Raw genomic sequence first — 24,498 nt, 5'->3', positions numbered from 1 at the left:
ACAAAAATGGGCGGGTCTTACTTTAATGGTGCCTGGTGGCTGGTAGGGATTGGCCCTTCTGCCTGCTCACCCACAACTGTCCTCCCAGTTTCGCCCACAACTGTCTCTGCCTAGGATAGCAGTTCCTACAGCTGCGCACTCCTAGGGAATGGGTAGGTGCTGTTGGGGGTCCCGTGTGTGTCTTCGGAGGTCCACTGATGAGTCCTAGAGTCAGGGCCAGCTGAGGACAACAGCTGTCTCAGGCAGGATCCTTACCTAGTGCTCAGCTCAGACCTTGTAAATATTTGCCAACCAGAGACAGTTAGCATTGGCTTGGAGGGTCCTATGAGAATTCATCCAGTGCCCCTTAAAGGAACAAAGTTCCTCACAGGCTTCCTCAAAAGAATACATGTGTGCTCCTGTGAGGGTATGTCCCTGCGGGCGTCTAAGAGAATCAGTGACTGCCAGAGACAGAATTATATTCCCAGTTCTGTGTGAGGAGAGGGGTAGGTAGAGTGACACACAACCACCCCCATTTTGTTTTAAATAAAGCTAATGTTAATTGTTCTCAGAATTGGACTTTTTCCTCCTAAAAAATGAAACTCTTCTTCCTTTTGGATTGAATGAATTTGATATCGTATTGCTGGCTGAAGCCAGTTGATATGTGAGAGAGATGGTGGACTGAGGAAAGACGTGCAGACTGATTTAAAAACAAACCCTGAATCCTTTCAAACAACAATAAAATATGTTTTACATAAGAGAGAGAGAGAGAGAGAGAGAGAGAGAGAGAGAGAGAGAGAGAAAGGGGGGGGGAGGGTGTGCTAGGTAGATTCCTAGGACAGTAGTATAGCTTTAGAACGCACATCTCCACAAGGCTGTTGGGAACGCCAGGGCCTTCTCTCACATTTGCTGAACGGCATTAACAAGCAAAGAGCCTAATCCTATAATCACATCAGGTTTATCTGACACTGATCTACTTTCCCATTTCCCACTTATCTGTGGCGAGAATCAGCATGCCAGTAAGACCCACAGGCAGCTTCCGGTTGCTGTCCTCCGGCCCCTGCTTTGTGATTTGACAGCAGGCCTGTGAGAAAGGCTGTGCAAGCACAGAGAGAGAACACCACAAAGCTGGTAGGAAGACCGACTTCGCTGCTCTTGGGTACTCTTATTCCTAGTTCTTCCCCTCCCACCGATCTTCTGCCTCTCAAGGTACCATTCCATGGTAGTAGGAGGTGCTGCTGAGAGAGAGAGAGAGAGAGAGAGAGAGAGAGAGAGAGAGAGAGAGAGAGAGCGCAAAGTTCACTCTTGTCAGAGCTGGGTTTTTCTGTTGTCTGTGGCTGACGAGGAGAAGTGAGAACGAGAGAGGGTGCTGTGGGGATACACTACACTCGTGGTCAGCCTGTCATGTCTGTCACCTGATAAGGGAATTGCCCAGGTGAGCTGGGACGTCCATGGGCAGGCCTGAGACAGTACCTGGACAGAGGTTGCAGAGTGACCTCAGGAATGGGACACCCCAAACAGTTGTTATTGTTTTGTTTTAGACTTTAACATTCTATGTGTGCGAGTGTTTTGCCTGCGTGTGCGTGTGCGTGTGCGTGTGCGTGTGTGTGTGTGTGTGTGTGTGTGTGAACACCATGTATGTGCCTACTACACGCAGAGGTCAGAAGAGGGCCTAGAATGAACCACCCTATGGTGCTGGGCATTCAACTCAGGTCCTCTGCTCTTATGTCCTGAGCCATCTCTCCAGGCCTGAGACAGCAGAGTTCTTAACACTGCAGGACGGTAACGCTGCGGTGGACCTCGTGAATCCTGCTACTCTCTAGCTGGGTTGCCTGGGAGCAGAAACAGCTTAACCTGCCTAAGGTTCACTTTCCTCTCTGAAAACTGGGAATGCCAACACCGACTTCCATGGGTTGCTATGAGCACTGAATGGGCTGACAGTTATCAAGGGGTACGGGGTAGGTTGATGTCATTATGCAGGTGAATGTAGGTACAGGATAGAATGATGCCTGTCATTGGATGAGGAGGAAGGATGGGCAGGAGAAAAGTTTTAGAGAGGAGGAGACCAGAGAAGAGAGAGAGCAGCTGAGAGAACATGGCGGCAGATGTTAAGCTTTCTCTCTGCACATCTACAGGTTGTTAGGACTATTCTTAAGGGATGATGTGTACAGGACTTTGTATGTCTAGATGAACAAAATATATCTTATCTAGGGGGTGGTTTCCATCCTTATCAATTGGTTGTAAGTTTATGGTGTGGATGTATTATACATTGAGTAATTAACATACAAATCTGGTTGTCGGGTTCTGGTTTGTTGAGTCATGACTTCACCAGGTTGTTGGGAGTGTGAGCAAGTCCATGACAGGAAGTCATGCTAGGCTATAGAAGGCTTGGGGCTAACATGGCCCATGGAACGCGCTGGGGTAACAAGTCACCTAAGGGACAGTGTGTGAAGGCTGACACAGAAACAGCAAGAGTGCGTGGATCCTCGTCGAGTGGGAACTCATGGGAACAAGTCGTGAGATTTTTTTAATTATATCGCCACAATAAGGAAGTGAGTATCTGACATAAAACAGAGAGGAAAGACTAGCATTGCCATTATTGTTGAAAAGATCCCTCTGGGCGAGTCTCCCCTGGCCCTTACCTTGTGGTTTGGTAGTATTAAGCAGACTAGCAAGAATAAGCAAGCGCCATTGTCCAGGGTCCTCTGACGGACATCACAGTCTCATACCTGCTTTGATTTTGCTCTATAGCAGAAAAGGCTAACATCAGACTCAGTGGGTAGCTCAGGCTGGCCTTAATCTTATAGTGACCCTTCTGCTTTGGCTTTCCAAGGGCTGGCATTATGGTATAAGCCACCATGCTGAACCTCATGGTCACATCAACTGCCTCAGATGGAGTCCTCGGAAACTTCCCAGGCACAGGACACAGTGTCTGGATTTGGTCTCCTATCCTGAGCCTGTTACAGCAGTGACTCATTTAGCCCCTTTTATGTCTTCGGATTTCAAAACCCTGTAGCCACGCCCCACTCAACCCTACTTCTAAGTTCCCAGTTAGTCGTTCTTCTTACCCTTTTCTTGGTTTGCCACCTGCCCCCGTGCATCCCAGCCTCCTGTGAACTTTCAATTGTCTGTCTTTCTTGTGCCCTAACTGCCTGGTGGCCTCTGGAATGTGATGTCTACACTTGGTAGTCATTGCAGCCACGGTATGCAGGAAGTCAGCAGAGATGGCAACTGAAATAGGTAGCTACCTCTGTCCTTAACCACTACACTGTCACCATGCTTACAAGTCCACCGAGTCTCCCTCTGCTCTCTCACAAGCACGCCATTGTGTGCAGGGCCAGGAAGGTGAGGATGGCCAAAGGCAACAGGGAAGCAGAGAACATCCATCCCTATCATGCTAGGGTGTGCTGGTGGGGGACATGGGTTGTTAAGGAGAGGGCAGGAGAAACCCCACCCTGGAAAACACTATGCTAATGGACTGGAGAGCCTCTGCTCTAGAGGGAGACACAATGGAAATGTTTGGGAGGTTAAATAATTCAGCATGGAGCCTGCCTTCCACGGTTCATGTTCCTGGCTGGCCAGAGGTCTGGCTCTGTCAGAAAGTCCATCCTCACAGGGGAGCTTCTGACTGGCCTCAGTTCTATTGTCTTTCTTTCCAATGCTCCTTTGCCAGTTCCCCTGGGATCCCAGGCACATTGTAAATGGCGCCCTTCCCTATCAGCTGCAGTCAGGGTACAGGTGATTGTCACAGGAGACAGGCAAGGGATGAGCCTCAAAGGCTCAACCTTCCTGATGCTGCAATCTTTTAACTCTATTACTCATGTTGTGGTGACCCCAACCATAGAATTATTTTTGTTGCTACTTCATAACTGTAATTTTCTGCTGTTATGAATCATAATGTAAATATCTGTGCTTTCTGATGGTCTAGGTGACCACTGTGATGGGGTTGTTCAACTCTCCCCAAAGGGGTCATGACCCATAGGTTAAAAACCACTGCTCACAGGGCACCTTGCCCACAGTTCAGAGCACAGTCCTCTGTCTAGACCTCCACGCTGTCCTTTAGCTCCATGTGAAGGGAGAAAGGAACCAAATTTCAAAGACCGTGAGACCTATTTGACAGAACTTAAGGGACGGTCTTTCAACGGGAGCCAGTAATTGGCCTCTCCTAACTAAGGGTTGTCATGAGTGACCTTCAACAAAGCAAAGAGACACAATAAGAGAAAATCTAAGACAGGAGGACCCAAGAACAAAGCAGCCTTTTCGCTAAAACCATCTTGTTATGAAAAATATCAGACATACTGAAAAAGCTGAGTATTATCCTGACCCCAACTCTTAACAAACAGCTTCCTGCGACCATGTTTTCCTCTTGACTCCTCAGTCTCTCCTTCCCACATTATTTCAAACCCACTGTCAAATGTCATTTCCTCTGTAACTGTTTCAGTATGTGCCTAAAAGACAACGAATTTTTAAAACAAGCACACGTATAATCCCAGTAAGATTGTCACACTGAAACTGGGTCAATATGGAAAGAAGAGTAGACAGGTCTCTGGCAGCTCTTAAACTTACAGTTGACCTTTGAAAGTCAAGCTCTGCAAGATTTTCAATCTGCGTTGGGATGGGGGAGGAGAGGAGAAGAGCAATAAATGTGTGTGTGTACATGTGTGTGTGTGTGTGCTTATGTATGTATGTATGTATGTATGTATGTATGTATATCTGTATGTATGTATGTACATAGGGCAGAGGTCAATATTGTTGGTTTTGTTGTTGTTGTTCTAATTCACTGGATCTCCACTTATTTTTGTTTTGTTATAGTTTTGGTTTTATCCCAGTCTCTCACTGGACCTGCAATTCCCCTCTTTAGCTAAGCTCTGGCCAGTGAGCTCCAGGGACCCACCCAGTTCCACTTTTAGCTCAGGAACCACAGACACATTCTGTAACTCGTTTTATATGAGTGCTGGAGATCTGAACCCAGGGCCTCCCGCTCGCACGGCAAATGCAGACTGAGCCATCTCCCCAGATCCCGGTCACTTTTTCGATGAAGTCTGTGGGTAGCTGGTAGGCGCGTGTCAGGCCGAGCCCAGCGTGCTGGCAGGGGCATCCTGCACTGGGTGGAGTGAGGTTCTGTCTGTGTTGCGTTTATGCCTCTGGGACAGGGAGCATCCAGCAGGGCAGTCCACTGACCTCTGGAGCCACAGGCGCTTCCAATGCTCTGGAAGGCCTCAAGGGGTCAATTTCAGAGTGAGCCCTCAGTACAGGGGATCTTCCTGCCTCAGAATGGGCCTCAGTGCTATGCTTCAAGGAACTGGCATGACTTTTTTGCCAGACCTGTACTGGGTGGGCAAGTCACCAATAAATGTCAACCGGATGTCCCACTGGACCTGCTTTTATTTCCTCAATTAATCAGAGCCAAAATGTTAATGAATCAAAGGCTTCCACCTTGGTATGAACCGGAAAAACAGATGCTTGTGAGAGATAAGCTTCGTGCCCAGGAGTAGACTGTGAGAAACACCGAGAGGTATGAACAGGCCTCCACGTCTCTGGGGGACAAATGACCCTATTGTGATGAGCTAAATGTGTAGAAAATGCTGAGGTGAAACTCTACCGAGAAAGGTAGTGTGATGGTGGGCAGGAAGGCCCAACATGGACGGTCCACCGAAATGGGTCTCAAAGAGTGAGTGCAGTTTCACCACACAGAGATGCAGAATAATACAGGACGGGCCAAAGATGAGCATGAACACTAACGGAAGCCGAGGGCACATGGCTCAGGGAGGGGAGGGGACAGTGCCAAGCACAGCCCCACCTGCGTAGAGGCTCTGCAGTAAGGACTGGTGTCAGCTTTGCCTTGGGTCAATATCAAGGGCTCACTGAGGGGCTTTCCATAGGCAACGTGACAAACATGGAGGAAAGGCCAGGCCTGGCTGGAGGTGGAGGCATGAGGTGACTGCCTTTCCACTAGTTCTCACCTCTCGTGAGTATCATCCTGTTCAGGTTGCCAGAGTCAGGGCCTGGCCTAACACTAGAATGGAGCCCCAACTGTGTGGCTTGGGACACTTGCCGTCTCACTCCAGGTCCTGCTGTGATCACAGTGCCCTGGCTATAAGCCCAGGAGACAGGACTTCTGTGCCTGCAGGTCTAGCACGGCCCTCTACCTGTTGATACACTTCTTTCCTGGCCCTGTGATCCTGGCTGGCCTTAGGACTCAGTGGCTGTTGGTGTGGACAGAGGCTAGTGTGTCAGCTATGTAAGCAGGACCCGGCTCAGTCCCTTCCAGGAATCCTCTGTCATTTGTTTTCAGGGGACAGACGCTGAGCCTGCTGAGCAGTGAGTCTGAGCCGTAAGGCGAATGAGGGCCAGAGAGACTTAATCTGTATCCAGCATGGGCTTTTTGACCCTGGTTAGGTCCCAGGACTGCTCACTGGTTGGGAAATGGCAACTAGAACAAGCCGGTGGGAAATCTGTGCCCTGGAAGGCAAGCAGACCCCGTGCCCAGGACGTATTTTTTCTCGTTTGCTTTGGAAAGAGGCTGTCTCAAGTTTGGAAATCCACATTCCATTTGGAAAAGCAGACCAGATTTCTGCTGACAGGGAGTTTGGCAGGGGGTGGGTTTTGTCTGTTTTTGCCATGTGAGCTCATTTTCTTGGGGGGGGGGAGACGACACAGCACCCAGTTCTTGTTCAAGATGCCATCAAGGCTGTACCTGCAGCCACAGGACTTTAATTCTAACTGAATGGCTTTTGAGTTTTTATTTTGTATGCATTTTAAGAAAATATAACGCAAAGCCTTCCTTCTGCAAACAGTGAGAGCCGCCTGGGAACGTGTGAGTTGAACGTCTTTACTGGAATCCACTACAGTCAGCCTTCCTGTGCTTTGGGGCCGTCCAGCGACTTCAGCCACAAAGCCCTGTGTTCAGTTGTTTTATAACGTGACTGAGGTTGGATTCCTCCCAAGCTCTCAAAGATCTTGAGTCTTTGACCTAGTGCTGTTAACATAGTTAAACTTTTTCCTACACAGAAAGTCTTTAAGAAAAAATTCAACATAACAATTAGCAATACAAGAAAAGTTAAGTTTCTTATAGAAAATACAGGACCTAAAGCATTAGGTTAAACTTCAAATTTGGAGTGAAAAACGATTTAAGCTGTAGGCACACCAGACTGGAGAGGCAGGTGGAGGGCAAGAGGCCTGTCACCTCATATGCACCCACCAGAAAGCACCACCTCAGGGTTACAGTGTCTGAGGTCCTTCCCCTCAGGGAGAACAATAGCTGCTCATGCTTACAGGCACATTCACAGGCTGAGGCTTTGTGGAGGAAGGGCTGTTCTGGACAGAGATGGGGCCTTTACTGTAGGACGCCACCAAACAGTTAATTCTACTCTGATATCAGCTATGAGATGAGTGAATAAGGATTGTACACAGTGGATTTATAACACAGTCAGGGTTTTGGGTTTCTTTTGTGGGTTTTCTTTTCTCTTTCTTTCTTTCTTTCTTTTTTTTTCTTTTTGACAAAAGTAGTGACTGGGGACGTCTCAGATGGAGAAATAGCCATGTTTTTAAACATTTGCATCTGTGAGTTGCAGAGGCTCAACATGAAGCAGATTTCCTATATCCACCAAACGCCATTCTGGCATGAGAAAGTTCCCTCGCCTAAAGCAAACCAGATGTGTGAGTGGGACATGCCAATTCTCCTAGGGGTGTATCAACATCAGAATTACAGAGGACCTCGGGAACTATATATTCTGTGAAGCAATGAGCACAGAATTCTGACCACATTTTATCCCTCCAAACATTGAAAGCAGAAACTTAATATTGGAAAAAGGCAAATTATTAGTGTAGATGAAAACCCATTATCCATCCATGGTGTCAATGAACTCTGTGCCAAGTGAACTGACCCCATGCTGGTTTCACTATTCTGAGTCTTTGCCATATGCTCTGCCAAAGATGTGTGTTCAGATCCATTTGACTGTTCAGGCAGTTATAAAGCATCATATCCCTGTATGTGCTTCTAATGAGGAGAGACAATGGCAGGGTCACCTGCACCTGTGATCCATAGGCAGGTCGCCATGGAAACAGGAGCATGCACACAGGCCATCTCATCTGAAGTGTATGTCAGAGTTTAGGCAACAATAAGCAGGTGCCTGGCAGTCTGCAAGTTCCCCAAAAGGCATGACAATGTACACTGCACACAGGCACCACAGAGGCACCACAGGGGCTCCACACAGGCACCACAGGGGCTCCACAGAGGATCCACACAAGCACCACAGAAGCTCCACAGAGGCTCCACACAGGCACCACAGAGGCTCCACACAGGCACCACACAGGCACCACACAGGCACCACAGAAGCTCCACACAGGCACCACAGAAGCTCCACAGAGGCTCCACACAGGCTCCACAGAGGCTCCACACAGGCTCCACAGAGGCTCCACACAGGCACCACAGAGGCTCCACACAGGCACCACTTAGGAACCACACAGGCACCACACAGGCACCACAGAAGCTCCACAGAGGCTCCACACAGGCACCACAGAGGAACCACACAGGCACCACACAGGCACCACAGAGGCTCCACACAGGCTCCACACAGGCTCCACAGAGGCATCACAGAGGCACCACAGAGGCTCCACAGAGGCTCCACAGAGGCACCACAGAGGCTCCACACAGGCACCACTTAGGAACCACACAGACACCACAGAAGCTCCACAGAGGCTCCACACAGGCACCACAGAGGAACCACACAGGCACCACAGAAGCTCCACAGAGGCTCCACACAGGCACCACAGAGGCTCCACACAGGCACCACAGAAGCTCCACAGAGGCTCCACACAGGCACCACAGAGGCTCCACACAGGCACCACACAGGCTCCACACAGGCACCACAGAGGCTCCACACAGGCACCACAGAGGCTCCACAGAGGCTCCATAGAGGCACCACAGAGGCTCCACAGAGGCTCCACAGAGGCACCACACAGGCACCACAGAGGCTCCACACAGGCACCACACAGGCACCACAGAGGAACCACACAGGCACCACAGAGGCTCCACACAGGCTCCACAGAGGCTCCACAGAGGCTCCACAGAGGCATCACAGAGGCACCACAGAGGCTCCACAGAGGCTCCACAGAGGCTCCACACAGGCACCACAGAGGCTCCACACAGGCACCACAGAGGAACCACACAGGCACCACAGAGGAACCACTCAGGCACCACAGAGGCACCACAGAGGCTCCACAGAGGCACCACAGAGGCTCCACAGAGGCTCCACACAGGCACCACAGAAGCTCCACACAGGCACCACAGAAGCTCCACAGAGGCTCCACACAGGCTCCACAGGGGCTCCACACAGGCACCACAGAGGCTCCACACAGGCACCACAGAGGAACCACACAGGCACCACACAGGCACCACACAGGGAGAAAGGTGGGCCCCACAGAGCAGGCCCCACAGAAGAAGAATTTTTACAGTGAGGTAGATAGGAGGGAGAAGGGATGGACTCTTCAGTGAGTGACCATCTGAATCGAGGCGGGGAAAGATTTCAGACCTATCCATGTGTGAGGTGAATCTATATAATAGATCAGGAACAGCCACACAGTAATGAAGAGGGGTTTAGCTCAGATGATTCAAATCACCTCAAATGCTCGTCACAATACAGAAACTCACAGGGACAGCCTATTCTCTCTCTCTCTCTCTCTCTCTCTCTCTCTCTCTCTCTCTCTCTCTCTCTCTCTCTCTCTCACACACACACACACACACACACATACACACACATACACACAGGCACACATACATAAAGGCACACACATATACACAGGCACACACACACATGAACACACACAGAGATACACTCAGAGACACAGAAACCCAAGCACACACAAAAACCACGCACTGACACACATAGACATGGATACACACAGAAACACACACACACACACACACACACACACTATTAGATACATAAAATACAAGTGGGAGAGTTCAGTGCTTAAATTGTCTGGGCACATAGGAGTATAATAATCACTGACAATAAAAAGTTTATAGACTGATTATACAGATAATATATAGAAATATAGATATTTTCACTAACAGTTTTTCTACACAATGCAAATCAAACCCTGGGCTTTCTTTACCTGAAGCCACACAGAACTCGCCAAGTAAAAGTCCACAGCACTGATTCATCTTCGAATGACAGAATCCTGTGGCACTACAAACTTTCTGCTTCTTCCTTTTACGATGAATAGTAGCAAGAAAGGGATCTCTCAGCTTCTTATGGTTTTAATAAGGCATAACATATTTTTAGGAATTGTACTCCAATATTCATATTTGAATTGAGGAAGAACCAGTTCTGAGGAGAGGTGGTGTGTCCATCAAGCACCCTTTAATAATAACAATTTAATGACGCCTGTAGGAAGAGAGAGTTGTGTCTACGGAGTATGTGGGTAGACGGGGCGACGCAATGCAGAGGCTGACCAACTGTTCCCACATTTTGTTTTAAGACTGTTTCCCTTGGCTGCACTGATTTGTCGTGATGTCTTCACTGTGAAGGCTGCCACTTCTGAAGGGAAATATGCAAGGCAAAAGAACATGCTTCTAATGAAGGCCTTTGCACTCCAACTTTATAATCAGATGCTATTGGGGTCTCCAGAATTTCCCAACAGAGCAGGCATGTAAACAAACAAGGCTCATATAACACATTGGCACTGCAAGTATTTCAAAGGTGAATGATCTTTTTCACATGTGCATGTGCAATACTTTATGAAATGTTCTGTAAAGCAGCCCAATAAGAGAGAAGAACAAGGCTGTAGCTCAAAGTTCATCACAGTAGGGAAGCCATTCGACTCAGTCTGAGCTGCCTTCAGCTGTCTCGACTGTGTAAGGCTACCAGCCTCTGCACACACTCCCACCCAATGCCCTCTCCACGTTCTGCTAGAATTGCCCACTCTGATCTTACTCTTTCACTTGTCTCCCAACTCCTCCCACATACATCCTTCCCTTCGTTCTTTAAGGCTCAGTTAGAACCTGATTGGTCCTTTGTTTCGATCTTCTGAGGACCTCTCTGTCTAGTTCTCTTGACGCCTACCATCTTTCTCACCTTTGGTTTCTCTGCTTCTTGTTTGGTTCTTTGGCGTCCACCATGGACGTTAATAACTCATCTTACACATGTTGATGGTCCAGCCCCGGATGCAGTGTTCTTTGGACAGGAATCTATGGCTTAGACTCTTTTTATGACAACCTTCCTCAAAGGACAGACCCTGAGAGTCATATACACTTCAGAGTGGTGTGTGTGTGTGTGTGTGTGTGTGTGTGTGTGTGTGTGTGTGTGTGGTGATCAACACACTCAGGGATCCTGAGCTATTTAGAGGGAGGCTCTAAGGAAGCTGCACTTTTAACAGGTTGCCCTGGAGATTTTTGTGTACGGTAAAGAGTGTGTACCACGGTATGTGGTATGCCAGGTACCAGACACAAGGGAGCAGGAAGTATTTGTTGATCATGAAACGGCATAAAAACAAGAAAACAAAACAACAACAAAAACCAACCCCCGCCCTTCCCCCGAAGACGGAACTCAAGCAACAAAATAATAAAATCCATCAATCAATGATACAAAATAATGTACAAAATTAAGAGCTAGGGTGATTCAGTTTTGTATCACAACCCAATTAAATTTTCAGGAATTCTTTTGCATATAAAGTGATATTTTAAAAGGAATTTCTTTTTTTCTGGTCCCATGGCTGCTGAAAAGGTAAAATGTCTCCCCCAACCTTTCTCTTTCTCCTTTTTGAGTGGTGGATATTATTAGGAAGTGCTTTCCAGCCGAACTGAGCCCTAACACCCTCCCTAGGCACCTCCTCTCCCTTCTTCCCCCTCCCTCCCCCTCCCTCCCCCTCCTCATTACTGCACACCACCCACTTTTTCTTCAGGAGAATCTTTTCTACTCTCCTCACTGTGAGGACCAGATCTGGAAGAGCAAGGACGCCCAAGTTTTCAGCGTCTTGTTTAAAACAGAGCCAGACACTCCTCTGCACCAGTGAGGTGGAGGGAGGCAGTGCTCAGAAATTAGCAGCCAGTGGGGTAGCCTGTGGAAAAGCTGGAAACAAGCCTTTGCACCTCTGACTCCCCACCCCCACCCCACACATTTCCCCAAGGACAGCTCTTGCAGAAGTTTTTATCTGATTTCAGCCCTTCATCAGGTCCAGACCAGACAATAGGGGCAATAAGGAAGAGTCCCAACGTCACTGAGCACCCAAAGTGTAAGCGTGTGACACTGTGTTTTGAATAAAGGCAAGACACCTGGGGAAATGGAGAAGCCTTCGAAGAGCTATTATCTCTGGAGAACTTCTGAGGTGGCAGGAGGCTGAGATCTGAGCCACACAGCCTCTGAGCCCTTCTTTCTATCTGCAGTCCCTGCTTCAGGCACTTGGGCCTCATGTAAAGTTATTTCCTAGAGATACGTACATTTCTGTATCGGGATAGCATTTCCAGTCAAGATGCCTCAGCCTCTAGGAACAGTTAAAGAGGCAAGGGACCCGTCGGCTTCGATAGTCTGCTCAACTGTAATGCTCACCAATGAAAAAGTCTTTTCTTTCCGTTCTCAGCTCAGTAATCTGATGTAGCCAGCAAAAGCTTTCCTCTGGCTCCCAGAGGCATCTCACATCCCTGTCTCTCCCACCCCATCTGCAGCCTCAGCAGTCTGGCCTTCGATCTCCAGGTATCATTTCAAGGTCAGACAGAGTCACATCCGGGACAGTGGGTGGCCAGGTTCCAAGACAGTTCCCATGGCATCTGGCCTCTAGTGTCGCTGCGCTGGTGTGTTATATTAGGGGCAAAGGGTGTTTTTCAGTACAGTGACTAGTCCGTGACCTTAGAAGGGAGACCACTTGGAGGGCCTAACCTAATTTTACCCAGGAGCCTTTGAGAACAGTGTTTTCTCTGGCTGAGAGCTATCAAGGAAGGGAGAAAGCCTTTATACTGGAGAATCCATAGCAGGAAGGTTTTCTAATGCAGAGTGGGGCCAGAGAGGACAGGAAGCAAGGTCTTGACTGTCCCTAAGTAGAGGGTGGGGTTTCAATCCTATAGCTTCAGCCACTGCTTTTTGCCAGTGACCTGCACAGCTTCAGAAGCAGAGCTTCCCAGAGCTTCCCCGTGGAACCCAGCCAGATCAGCAACTTGCTGTTAGTCCGGGGAGACCCTGAGTTTGTCCGGTCTGTTGCCCGAGAGACCATGAGGTAGGTACTAGGCTTCATTTTAAGATGAATTCCCAGAAATACGCCACACAGAAGTGTGGCATGCATGCAGGGACCTCTGGAACTCCTAAAATTACATTCTATGTGCTTTCCAGATCTCGTTCAGTCAATTAGAAGTCTACCTAGAGGAATTATATATAATCATTTGGCTGTATGGCACTCTCTCTCTCTCTCTCTCTCTCTCTCTCTCTGTGTGTGTGTGTGTGTGTGCGCGTGTGTGTGCGCTGGTGATATGGTATTCGGAGGTTGAGTCTTTGCCTAATATGTATAGGGTCCTAGGCTCTGCCTCTAACACAGAAAAAAAAAGAGAGGGGGAGGAAAGGTCACTAATAGAGCAAAAGTGAGTGAGGAAAGAAAGCTTGTGACTAGTGTATTTATTCACCCACCTATTGCACACACCTGTCTCCTGTCTGTATCCATACCTACGCCAATCTGCTTCCTCATCCAAGGGAGCTTTGGAACTCTCTAGTAAAGTCTCTGTGTTGTGCTCCATCCTGCCTGACTCCAGGATCCCGTGGGCGTTAGGGAGAGAAATGCAGACAGGTCTAGACTGAGACCTTGAAGAGCTCCGCGCAGTGAGACCTGGTATGATCAAGGGCCCTGTCTATACGCTTCGATGGAAATGAGTCAAGAAAATCTTTGATAGACAACACAGGCTGCTTGGCCTCAGCAGTGGAGACTGAGCTGGGCTGGTACAACACTGGATGCCTTCCTAAGATCTGAGGTGGATATCCCACATGTGAGATGGGAACTCAGAGGCTTGGCCCCCATTTCTGCTCAGGCTAGCTAACCATGTGATGAAGCTTGGCAGGGCGACTCTCGAGGACCTATGTGTTCCTGTCTTATTTCTCCTTTCAGAAATCCCACTTTCCTTGTGTTTAAACCGAAGAAAATCCATCAAATAAAGTGCCTCTTGTTTTCAGGTGAGAAGTGGTTTTCGGGCGTGCTGCTGGGTCCCTGCTTCATAACTAAGCTGCCTCCTCCTTCAGCCACTCTCCTCGGCCTCTTCTGAGTGGTGACTTCATTCTGCTTTGCGTTCTTGTGGTTGTCCCCATATGTCCCCATCCTGGTGGGTTCCAGCTTCTTGTGAGTGACATCTCATTTGTCTTTCTATCTCCATCTCCCCACAACACTGCACAGTGGACACTAAGTACAAGCGGAAGGGGCTGCTTGGATTGGATTGACAGCTGAGCTTTCCTTTGCTGTTGGGTTTTTGGTTAAGGTTTCTTGATCCAGGGAGATGACCTTTGTCTCAGTCTGTTCCTGGCGTCTCCTTGAAGGAGCAAGAGGCCACAGGAGCCCAAGGCTCTACCATCCAGAGGAGGCTGGATGTCAGAGCAGGGGAATAGCTGTAGAAGGAACACCCGTCCCTCCTCTCAGCCGCCTATAAGCTGGACTCCTTCTTCAAAGGGAGCTCTCAGCCTTGGGCAGAGGCCAAGTGTGTTCTCTGAGCAGTGAGAGTGGGACACAATGCAGGGGCTGTAAGCAGAGTGAGGGGAGCTTTCCTGTCGATTTATTGTTCAAAACATATGTTTCAGGAGAAATAGTCACCAAGATAAAATGTGTAATAAATTCTGAACTGTGAATAAAAAGCATTCCTCGTTGGCCTCTATAATATGTATATATATATATATATATATATATATATATATATATATATATATATATATCTGTCAGTTAGTCACTCAGCAAACCTGGCACAATCCCTGATGTTAGCCCAGAGAGTCTGCAGAGCAGGACCCATCCACAGTCCATCTCCATAGTAACAGAGCATGGTTCTGGGAAGCCAGCCTGGTACCACAGAGAAGGAATGGACAGTCAGGAGCAAAGCTAAGTGGGGGATGAGTGACCGGGTGGCTAGCTTTGGAAAATGTACAAAGTAGTCACGGAGAAGGAACCAGGGCATTCAGAGACCTCGGTAGCCTATAGGGCTTGCTACGGTTAGAATGCACGGTCTCCTGAAACGTGACCCCAAGGTAGTGAGAGGTAGGTTCAAAAGGTGGCGTGATTTGGCTTCTCCACCATGAATAGGACGGATGGGGTTAGTCAGTGTCCTCACAAAAGGACCCGAGGAAGAGAGAGAGAGACACTTCCCCTTTTTTACCTCTGCCCTTCTGGCCCCATTGCCTTACAGAGGTCACAGCCACAGGGAACCATCTTGGACTTGGAGATTAAGCCCTTTATAGACACCGCATCTGCAGATACCTTGATCTTGGGCTTCTTGGCCTCCAGAACTGTGAACAATAAATGCCTGATATTTATGAGGTGTGTGACCTGTGGTGTTTTGTTATAGCAGCAGGAAAGGATTAAGACAGAGGTATGCAGGGAAGAGGTCTGGCTGTGGTGAAAAGGAATAGGCAGACATGTTTAAGGGTTCAGCTGAAGGCACACTGTGGCATGATTGGCTGAATGAACCACTGGCTATGGTGCTGGTTGGAGGACGCAGATCCTAACGGGCTTCCTTGGCATCCTTGACATATGTAGATGACTCTCTGTTATGGGGCTGATGTGTACATTGTGACTGTCCGCATCCTTGGTCTCTGCCCATTAGTGACTACCAAAAAGCTTTCTATAAGTCACCATGTCAAAACAGCCCCCATACAAAGTCACTGATCTCTGCTTACTAAACCGAGGGGCACTAAGGCGTAAGGCAAACAAAAATAGAACAGACAAAGCATTTTCTATGAAACCATGTATGTGGGGGGGTGGAAGCAGTATGGATGTATACAATTTCACATGTCTGTATTGTTTAAATGAGTAACTGAGGATTCTGAAAGGGCAAATTAAATTTGTTAACAGTGGCACCCAGCTGGGGTCATGGGGAACTCTGGCTTTGTCCATACTGCTTGGGTCAAAAGCAAAATGAAAGGAAGGAAGGAAGGACAGAAGGAAGGAAGGGAGGGAGGGAGGGAAGGGAGAAGGAGGGAAGGAAGGAAGGGAGGGAAGCAGGAAGGGAGGGAGGGAAGGAGGAAAAGAGGAAGGGAGGGAAGGAGGAAGGGAGGAAGGCATGTCCTTGAGGTTAAAATTAGCTAATCAGTGGAAATTGAAGATATGGGGAAAGCATGTGTTTAGAGGTACAAATGATGCAGAATTAAAAGAAGGAACTTTCAGGATGTGGGAAAACCTAGCACTGCTAAATTCAGTCAAGCTCTGAGTGTGCACTGAGAAGGGGCTGAGTCACTTCCAAAATGCTTGTACTTCGAAGGTCACAGTTCCAGCCGCAGTTAAACACTGGAGTTTCTCTTTCTGTTTTTCTGACGCACGTTTCTTTAATTTGCAGTGCTGTGGTGTGTGTATAGCTTTCTGTGAGGACAGTACTGATGCCACTGTGAAAACTGTCACTCTGCAGAGGTGGCAGGACCCGAGAGTGAAAGCTTGACTTTGAGCGCATGTGGCCTAGCACGCTTGCTGCAGGAATGTATCTGCTTTTCATTAATTTGTTTCTCATTTCCCCCCACTATCTAGGGAACATTTATTTTCCCTGAAGCAAAAGGATCTGAAATGTCAGAGGTTTTTCTTGGTTCTGCTAGGGGAATGGGCTGTTGAGCAAAAGAGATTTGTCTTGTGGAAGGAGGCATTTTGTGACCTTTTGCCATTGTGTGGCGATAATGAATTTTCTGACAAACCTGGAAACCTTGGGTTTCTTTGTTAAAATAATAAGCTTTGAGGAATAACTCTGACTTAGACCTTTGTAGAACTAATCAAGTACAGATTTTGGAAGAATTGATGAGTTTGGACTTTATCAAGACACCTAATTTATTACTGTCGCATACAGACCTATACCGTTTAGAGAAATCAAATGATTAACTCCAGCCCCAAGGCCCTGAGCAGAGTTCCCACATGTGTGGGGGTGGGGGAGGGGAGTGGTGTCCAACCTGAGCACAGTGTTGCTTTGTTTCTCTTCTCCTTTATCCCTTTTTAAAAGAGTTTAATTGCAAATGAAATACATACAGTGAATTAGGTCAAAAGGATAATGAAAATTATCTACCCTTGCACTCGCCCATGCGAAGGGACCATTATAATATTTCTGTATATTCTCTCTAATCCTATTTGATGCCTCTATTAATTTTTTATAAACTGACATGGAATAGAAAACACTTTTACTTTTTATTGGACCAGAGTGTTTGCCACTAATCTTTAAACACTCTGAGTAGGAAACACAGGAACAATAAATTCTCCCAGTTTCCCTCTGATTGTGGTTAACTGATGAGACCTGCTTCTTACATTCCAGGAAATTCCTGCTATTTTCAAGAGGTACCGAGACTGGGCCCAGAGAGACAGCCTGGGCTCTTGTGATGGCATTGGGTGAAGCTGTTCTTTGTCTTCTGAGATATAATGTCAGACCAGCAGGGGTCTCAGATACTGCTCTGATGGTCACACGAATGCACAGGTGTCAAAGGATGGGCCAGAGTGACCTGCCATCCCTTTGACAGAGGCAAAGGCAGGGGAGCAGCCTCATGGGCACACAGAAGCAGAGCTTGCTTTTTCTAGGAAATCTTTCTGGGAGACCGGGAAGGCTTGTCTTTACCCAGCCTCAGCATTTCTATAAGACCACAGGAGTCTCTGTGAAGAAGTCAGAGTCTCAGGGAGACTCTGGGAAGAAGCCTACAGCCACCTTACTTTCAATTCAGGAACCTCTTCCAGGTAGATACTCAGCTCACTGCCATTTATTGAGACCCTAAATTTTCTTTCTGCATGTTGCTATCATAGGACATTGTCTTAGTCAGGGTTTCTATTGCTGTGGTAAAACACCATGATCAAAAGCAAGATGGGGAGGAAAGGGTTTGCTTGGCTTACATTTTCATATTGCCGTTCATCACTGAAGGAAGTCAGGACAAGAACTCAAACAGGGCAGAAACCTGGAGGGAGGAACTGATACAGAGACCACAGAGGGGTGCTGCTTACTGACTTGCTCCTCCTGGCTTGCTCAACCTACTTTCTTACAGAACCCAGGACCACCTGCCCAGGGATGGCAATACCCACAATGAGGTGGACCCTCCCCCATCAATCATTAATAAAGAAAATTCCTTACAGCAGGTTCTTGTGGGGGTATTTTCTCAATTGAGTTTCCCTCCTTTCTGATAACTCTGTTGTGTGTCAGGTTGATATAAGGCTAGCTAGCACAGACACCAGGAAAACAGGACAAAGAACTATGCATCTAAGTCAAGCTCCAAAATTGTCCTGCCCGCTGATTTGAATTGTGTTTTGGCCAGACACACCTCATTACACTGAAAAACGTTATGGCATTTGGATAATCAGAGCCAACTTAAGAATTTTGGGGAAGCATTTATAAACCCTTCAAAAATCAGGTATGAGACTTAAGGTCTTGTGTGTGGTGCTAGGGATTGAAATTTAGGGGTACTGAACATGTTAGGCCAGTGCTCTACTACTGAGCCAGATCCTTAGCCAGCACTGAAATTTAAAGTTTTATGTCTTAAATAGATTATGTATATCAATTATAAGCTTAATCTTTAAATTAAGGGATTTGTTCAAATCTGGGATTTGTCCTACTCACATTGTGGTCAGAAAACTAGCCACTCAGGTGGGCACTACTTAGAAATTCATCAGAAATGCTGAATTACAGGCTGGAGAGATGGCTCAGAAGTTATGGGCATGCTCTACTTGTCCTGGGTACCTGTGCCAGAGAACCCAAGTTCTATTCCCAGCACCCACATCAGGTTGCTCACACACACCTAAAATCTCCAACTTCTTGGGGATCTGGTTGGTGTCTCTGGCCTCCTTAGACTCATGTATACTCTACCCTCCCCCACCACGACCACATACATAATCTTTAAAGAAAAGAAAAAGAAATGCTGAATTCTGAGCCAGAAAATCTACAAGTACATTCAAAAATGGGCAGTATTTGTAGAAGAGCTGAGTGGTAGACCAGATGTCTTGAATGCAGGACTAACTACCTGACAGTTACAGGAATGTTCTTAGGAGCTGCAAGTGCAGTTCACAGCTTGCTCTTTTCTTTTTCTGAACAATAGTCTAATTTCTTACATGACCTTTGCACTGTCACCTTACTGAGTCAGCATCTGTCCATTACTGAAAAGCACTACACCACAGATACTGTATGTGATTTTCCTGACTTGGAACAACAGTGCCAAGGTTATTACATTTATTGGGCTAAGAGGATGGTTGGTGTGGATTCCTGAAGCACACTGACATAATTTAGTACATTCTGACAGACATTATTAGAACTTTAAGGAGTGTGTGTTCCTTTACTTGCTCACTTCTATTTCTAGAAACCAAGCAAACCATGGGCAATATAAATTCTCAGGGGTGTTCAAAAATGGTCTAAGGCCAGGAATACATTATGCATAGCAGTTAAGGGAGTTTAAACTCAACCCCCATTGGTTTCTAATTCATCTCAATCATTAAAACTTGATGAAGTGCTGTTGAGCTATCTGAAGGAAAGCAGATACTGCATAGTGGAGGAGCTGATGTCATCCTTGGATCTGTCAAACCATCCACAGTTGGAAAAGTGATTTGTTTTCAAGGGAAAACGTACAATCATGAAAAGTACAATTCTTAGATTTGCTTATACTCCCTCCCAAGAGTCTGGTGATTTATATGCATTGTTTTTCTTTCTTTTCTAATTTTGTGCTCATTGTCAATATTTTCATTTCAAAAGAATGTGCATTTATTTGAGCTCGAATGCAGGACAAATGCTGCTTTTTATTATTTGTGGAGATATGTGGAAAAAATTACCTCATAAATTTGAAGATATGGCTGACATTAGATAAAGGGAAGAGTCTAGATTCATTTTCAATCTCTAACATTTTAAAACAGTTATTCACAGAAGTAAGTACTATATTCTAACTTGTTCAAGAAGCAACTCAGATGTAGTCCTCAATTTCTGAAAGTGAAATATATGTGTATTATAAGTAAATCTTTATTCAGTCAGAAGATCATAAAGGAAGATGGGGCTTGAGCTGGCTTCCCTCTTTTATTATTCATTTTTCTTTTGAGTATGAGGCCAGGTTTGTTTGGTAAGTACTGAGTTATTTTTGGAAGTTTTTATAAAACAATATAAACCCAAAGACTTGAGTTGAATTTAAGTAGTACAAGTAGTTTTAACTGCCTATTTAAATCACTCTAAGTTCAGATAAGTGTTAGTCTCAAGTAAATATACGATCAATAGAGTCCTACCCATGCCTTCTTGTGTCTCACTTGACTGGTATTTCTTAGCTCTTTTCAATCACGTACTTTTAAAGTATATACTTTTCATGTATATATTTGTGTGTTTGTGTGTAGAACATGCATATGAACACAGGTACCCCAAGATGCCAGAACAGGGTGTCAAGACTGGAATTACAGATGGTTGTGAGCTGCTGGGATCTTAACTAGGATCCTCTGCAAGAGCTGTATGCACTTTTAATCACTGAGCCATCTCTCTAGTCTGGATATCTCTCTCTGTCTCTCATTTTTAAGGTCTACCAGAGCTTTTTGTTGTGTCTAGATACTTGGTTATATATGTGAGTATGACTGATGAGAATGTCTGTCCTTAGGAAACATGGTTTAAATATCTGTGGGAGTATACAGAGGACCATGAAATGAAGCCATTGTGAGCTAAGATCTATTTCTCTCTTCAAGTTGTTCATGGCAAGCCCTCTGTCACAGGGACAAAACAGCTGACCGGTAAGGCAGTCCCCAAGTTTACAGAGATAAGGTATCCATAGTGTTTTAAAGTAAAAACCACTCAGCTCTACTCACTGATTAGATAATAGCATGGAGCATATGGAAATGTGCCAGAATCTGAAAACACTCCCAATGAAAGAAGACGGACCTGTGACTTAGAGATAGAGGAACAGCATACGCACATTATTCACTACAGAGGGCGTAAGCAGACAGCATCAACTCTGTTGTGTCTCCCTTCACATGCCTGGCTGCCTAGGCACTTGCTGTGTACCCCCATCCAACCTTAAACTCTTGATAACACAGCATCAGCTTCCTTCTAGGAGAACAGGCATGGGCCACCATGCTTGGCTTCATTTGCAAGTTTGAATACACATTTTAAAAGAACTTACAGGTCTGACAAGAAGTAAAAATATTTAAAAGGATAATAAAAATGCTGGTGATTGAATTATAAAATACATTAATACCCTTCAGAGAGTAGCTATCCTACAGTGGTGAGGCAATGGCTTCCTTGTGGTTCTGATTTGCACTTCCCTTAGGATTTCAGGTGCCAAGTGGTTCTTAGCAGTGGCCATGCTCTTCCTCTGGCTATCTGTGTGTATACCTTGAAGGAGCAATTTCTGTTCAGGATCTTTGCCCCCCCCCACACCCTTTAAAAAAAAAAAAAACCACAGGCTGATTTCTTGCTATGGAGGTGTTCTTGTGAATTTTGGAGAGTAAGTTCATCCAAGATTCTTGATTGGCAAATGTCTGCAACATTTTCAATCTTTATATCCAACTTGTATCTGTGTAAATACACGTCAGGGACAAGGTCCTGAAGTCTGAGGTGCAGGGTCAGCTACCTGCCAGGTGTGGGATGATGTCATTATGCAGGTGAAGGCAGGTACAGGATAGAATGAGGCCTGTCACTGGACAAGAATGAAGGATGGGTGGGAGAAGAGTTTTAGAGAAGAGAGGAGAGGAGAGGAGAGGAGGCAGCTGAGAGAACATGGAGGCGGATGTTAAGATTCTACTCTGCACATTTACAGGTTGTTATGAATGTTCTTAAGGGATGGATGTGTACAGGGCTTTGTATGTTTAGGTGGGCAATTATATCTTAGCAATTGGATCAGAGGTTATTGTGTTGTGTGTTCTTTCTTGTAGCAAATTAAGTTCAAGAGAGTATGTGGTGGCTGGAGACACTGGGCTGCATGGAGTTGGGATGTGTGTTTCTGGCATGGTGAAGCCTGCCTTAGGAACTAGGTGGGTAGAGAGATTGCTGCCAGGCTCAGAGAGAAGCCATCGGCAGTGTGATATGGGATAGAGTAAAGCGGGTGAGAGGCTTTGCTGTCTGAGATGAGAATATCTACCCAGGTATTTTGGGGCACTACAGTGCCGGATTGTAGTTGGGGTAAAAGAAAGTCATTTTTTTATAATTTTACAGCAACAGCCAGGTACCTGAACAGTGCGGCCATCTCTCCTACACTCTGGCTAGGATCCACAGCCAGAACCTACTGCACAGTGAGCGCCCATCTCTCTGCATCTCCGAGTCTTCCTCTATCTCTTCTGTGGCTCTGGGGCCTCAAGCAGGATTGCAAGGTTGGGCCTGAATGGTGGAAACGACAGCTTCCAGGCCTCTTCCAGAAATGTGAGCAGCCCCTCATACTCTTTCACCTCTGCCATTTCTCCTTGGGCAGGCAACCCTTCAGTAAGGCTTCAGAAGGAAGGGGACATAGAGGCTCTGGATCTGGAGCTCCTACAATGCTCTGGAACCTGTACCCATGGCCTACTGGCTCAGCTCTCTGGGACCTTCCTGGTTGTTCTGCACCTTCCACACCCTCTCCTCCTCTGCTCCATACTCCTCAGCCTGGAGGCTCCAGGTGGCCCTGTGCTCCATGGTGGAATATGTTTTCAGGTCAGGCAGTGGGGATATTTGGTGCAGAAGTGGAAGAGTGATGAGTCCAAGACCCTATTTGCCGTTCCTTTTGGCTGATGTGGAACCTTTTCCACACAGATAGGCAATGCACACGTCTTATGCTAACCACGCCTTGGACAACTGGTCTTGGGATCATTCGTATTCAAAGATGGCCTGGATGAAATATATGAAAACTTTCTGTTGTGTAGTCTCTTCCCACAAGCAACAAAAGGCAGCTTGGTCTCAGTGCTCACCCGGAGCCTTAGGAAGCATCTCAGCTCATCAAAGCTGCTGGCTCCCGGAAGGAGACGGGCTGCAGAGAGGCCAAAGGATGTGTAGCAAACGTTCAATTGTGAGACAACCGCTCCTTGATTGCACATTAGCAGTGTGGCATGCACCTTGTCCTTCTGATGCAACCACTTTCCCATGTCTGCTGTGGAGCCGCCCGACAGACCAGTGCAGGGCAAGGGGATGGTTAGCGCACAGCTTGATACAGAGATAAAGGGTAGCATCACGCTGGGAGTAATGGCTTGGCATTGACCCTAATGTTCAATGAGACAGTCTCAACCCATCACTTTCTCCATGCCCGTAGGTACATCCTTGGCTTCCTTCGAGTGCTGATCGTTTCCTTTGTAAAGCAAAGGAGCAGATAACTTGTTCTGGAGTTGCGGCTGTGAGCTCAACCATAGCTTGGAATCTCTGTGTCATACCTCTGCTCCTCCTGATTGAGGGAGGCCCAGCTAAGGCATCCCCCTTGTTGAGGAACTGAAGAACTTCAGCCTTTCTATCTGTGTGCTTCTGGAACACTTCTATGAGTGTTTGACTAGCAGAGGGGCTGCCTGACTTCAAGGGGTTCAGGGGGCGCTGACTGCAGAGCAAGGCAGTCCACCTCTAAAGATGCAGATGGTAACTTCTACACGTTTCTACAGCACTGGGTTTTCAGTCAGACCGGAAGTGCTGAATAACTGCTTTGTCACTCCCTGTGTGCTCAGGAGATTTCAATCTGCAGCGGAAGCAACTCCATCATTCAGATCTTCTCTACAGAGGATAGCAACAGGATCCTCGGCACAATTTTGCTTATTCTGTACTTGAACTTCAAGTATTACCAGATAGATAAAGTTACGGGGAGGATGGGCCCGAGTGTGGGTAAGGTGTCTGCATATGTTTGGGTGGGATAGGATACTTCTGGCGCCCACCTCCTGGCCTGGTTTGCTTGCAACCAAGCTTGTCTGCTTGGCTCTGAATGCTCAAGTCAGCTCTACTTCCAGGAGAGCATGCTCTTTGTGCCCTCGTGGTGAGCCACCTACAGCCAACAGTTTCCACAGTTTCCATAAAACATCTTCATGAGGAAGCCGTACAGTAAAAAAAAAAAAAAAAAAAAAAAAAAAAAAAAAAGGATTGCCATCCTAGTAAATCTTCCTCAGTGCACAAAACTGAGAATAAGGTACTGTGTATGTTTGTGGATATGGAGTGTGGGGGGTCAGAATGTGTACGTGGGTGTCTGTGTAAATGACACACAAGAGGGGAGAAGCCACTTACAGAACAAGAAAAACTTCTTGCAAATCATATAGGTGGTAAACAGTTAAAGGTTAAAGGAACTTCAAAAACTATAGCATTAGAAACCCACATAAGGGGCCGAAGAGATGGCTCATTGGTTAAGACTACAGGCTGCTCTTCTAGAGGACCTGGGTTCAATTCCCAGCATGTACATGGTAGCTCATGACTATCCAGAACTCCAGTTCCAGGTAATCTGA

At 46.8% G+C, this 24,498-nt stretch overlaps 1 protein-coding gene and 1 long non-coding RNA gene across 2 annotated transcripts in view; one reads left to right on the top strand and one right to left on the bottom strand.

The window, feature by feature from the left end:
* The window catches only part of Arsb (arylsulfatase B), a 158,457-nt gene that overhangs the window by 23,505 nt on the left and 110,454 nt on the right, over nt 1-24,498 (bottom strand).
* On the top strand, nt 1,054-24,105 carry LOC120100667 (uncharacterized). The gene is made up of 3 exons (XR_015673764.1): nt 1,054-1,188; nt 22,274-22,477; nt 23,337-24,105. It is a non-coding gene; the product is annotated as an uncharacterized LOC120100667 (long non-coding RNA).

This window comes from Rattus norvegicus, chromosome 2 (genome assembly GCF_021556685.1).
Source record: "Rattus norvegicus strain SHRSP/BbbUtx chromosome 2, alternate assembly SHRSP_T2T, whole genome shotgun sequence".
Taxonomy (NCBI): Eukaryota; Metazoa; Chordata; class Mammalia; order Rodentia; family Muridae; genus Rattus; species Rattus norvegicus.
Note: the sequence above shows the minus strand (reverse complement) of the source record. Positions and strands in the feature narration are given on the sequence as shown.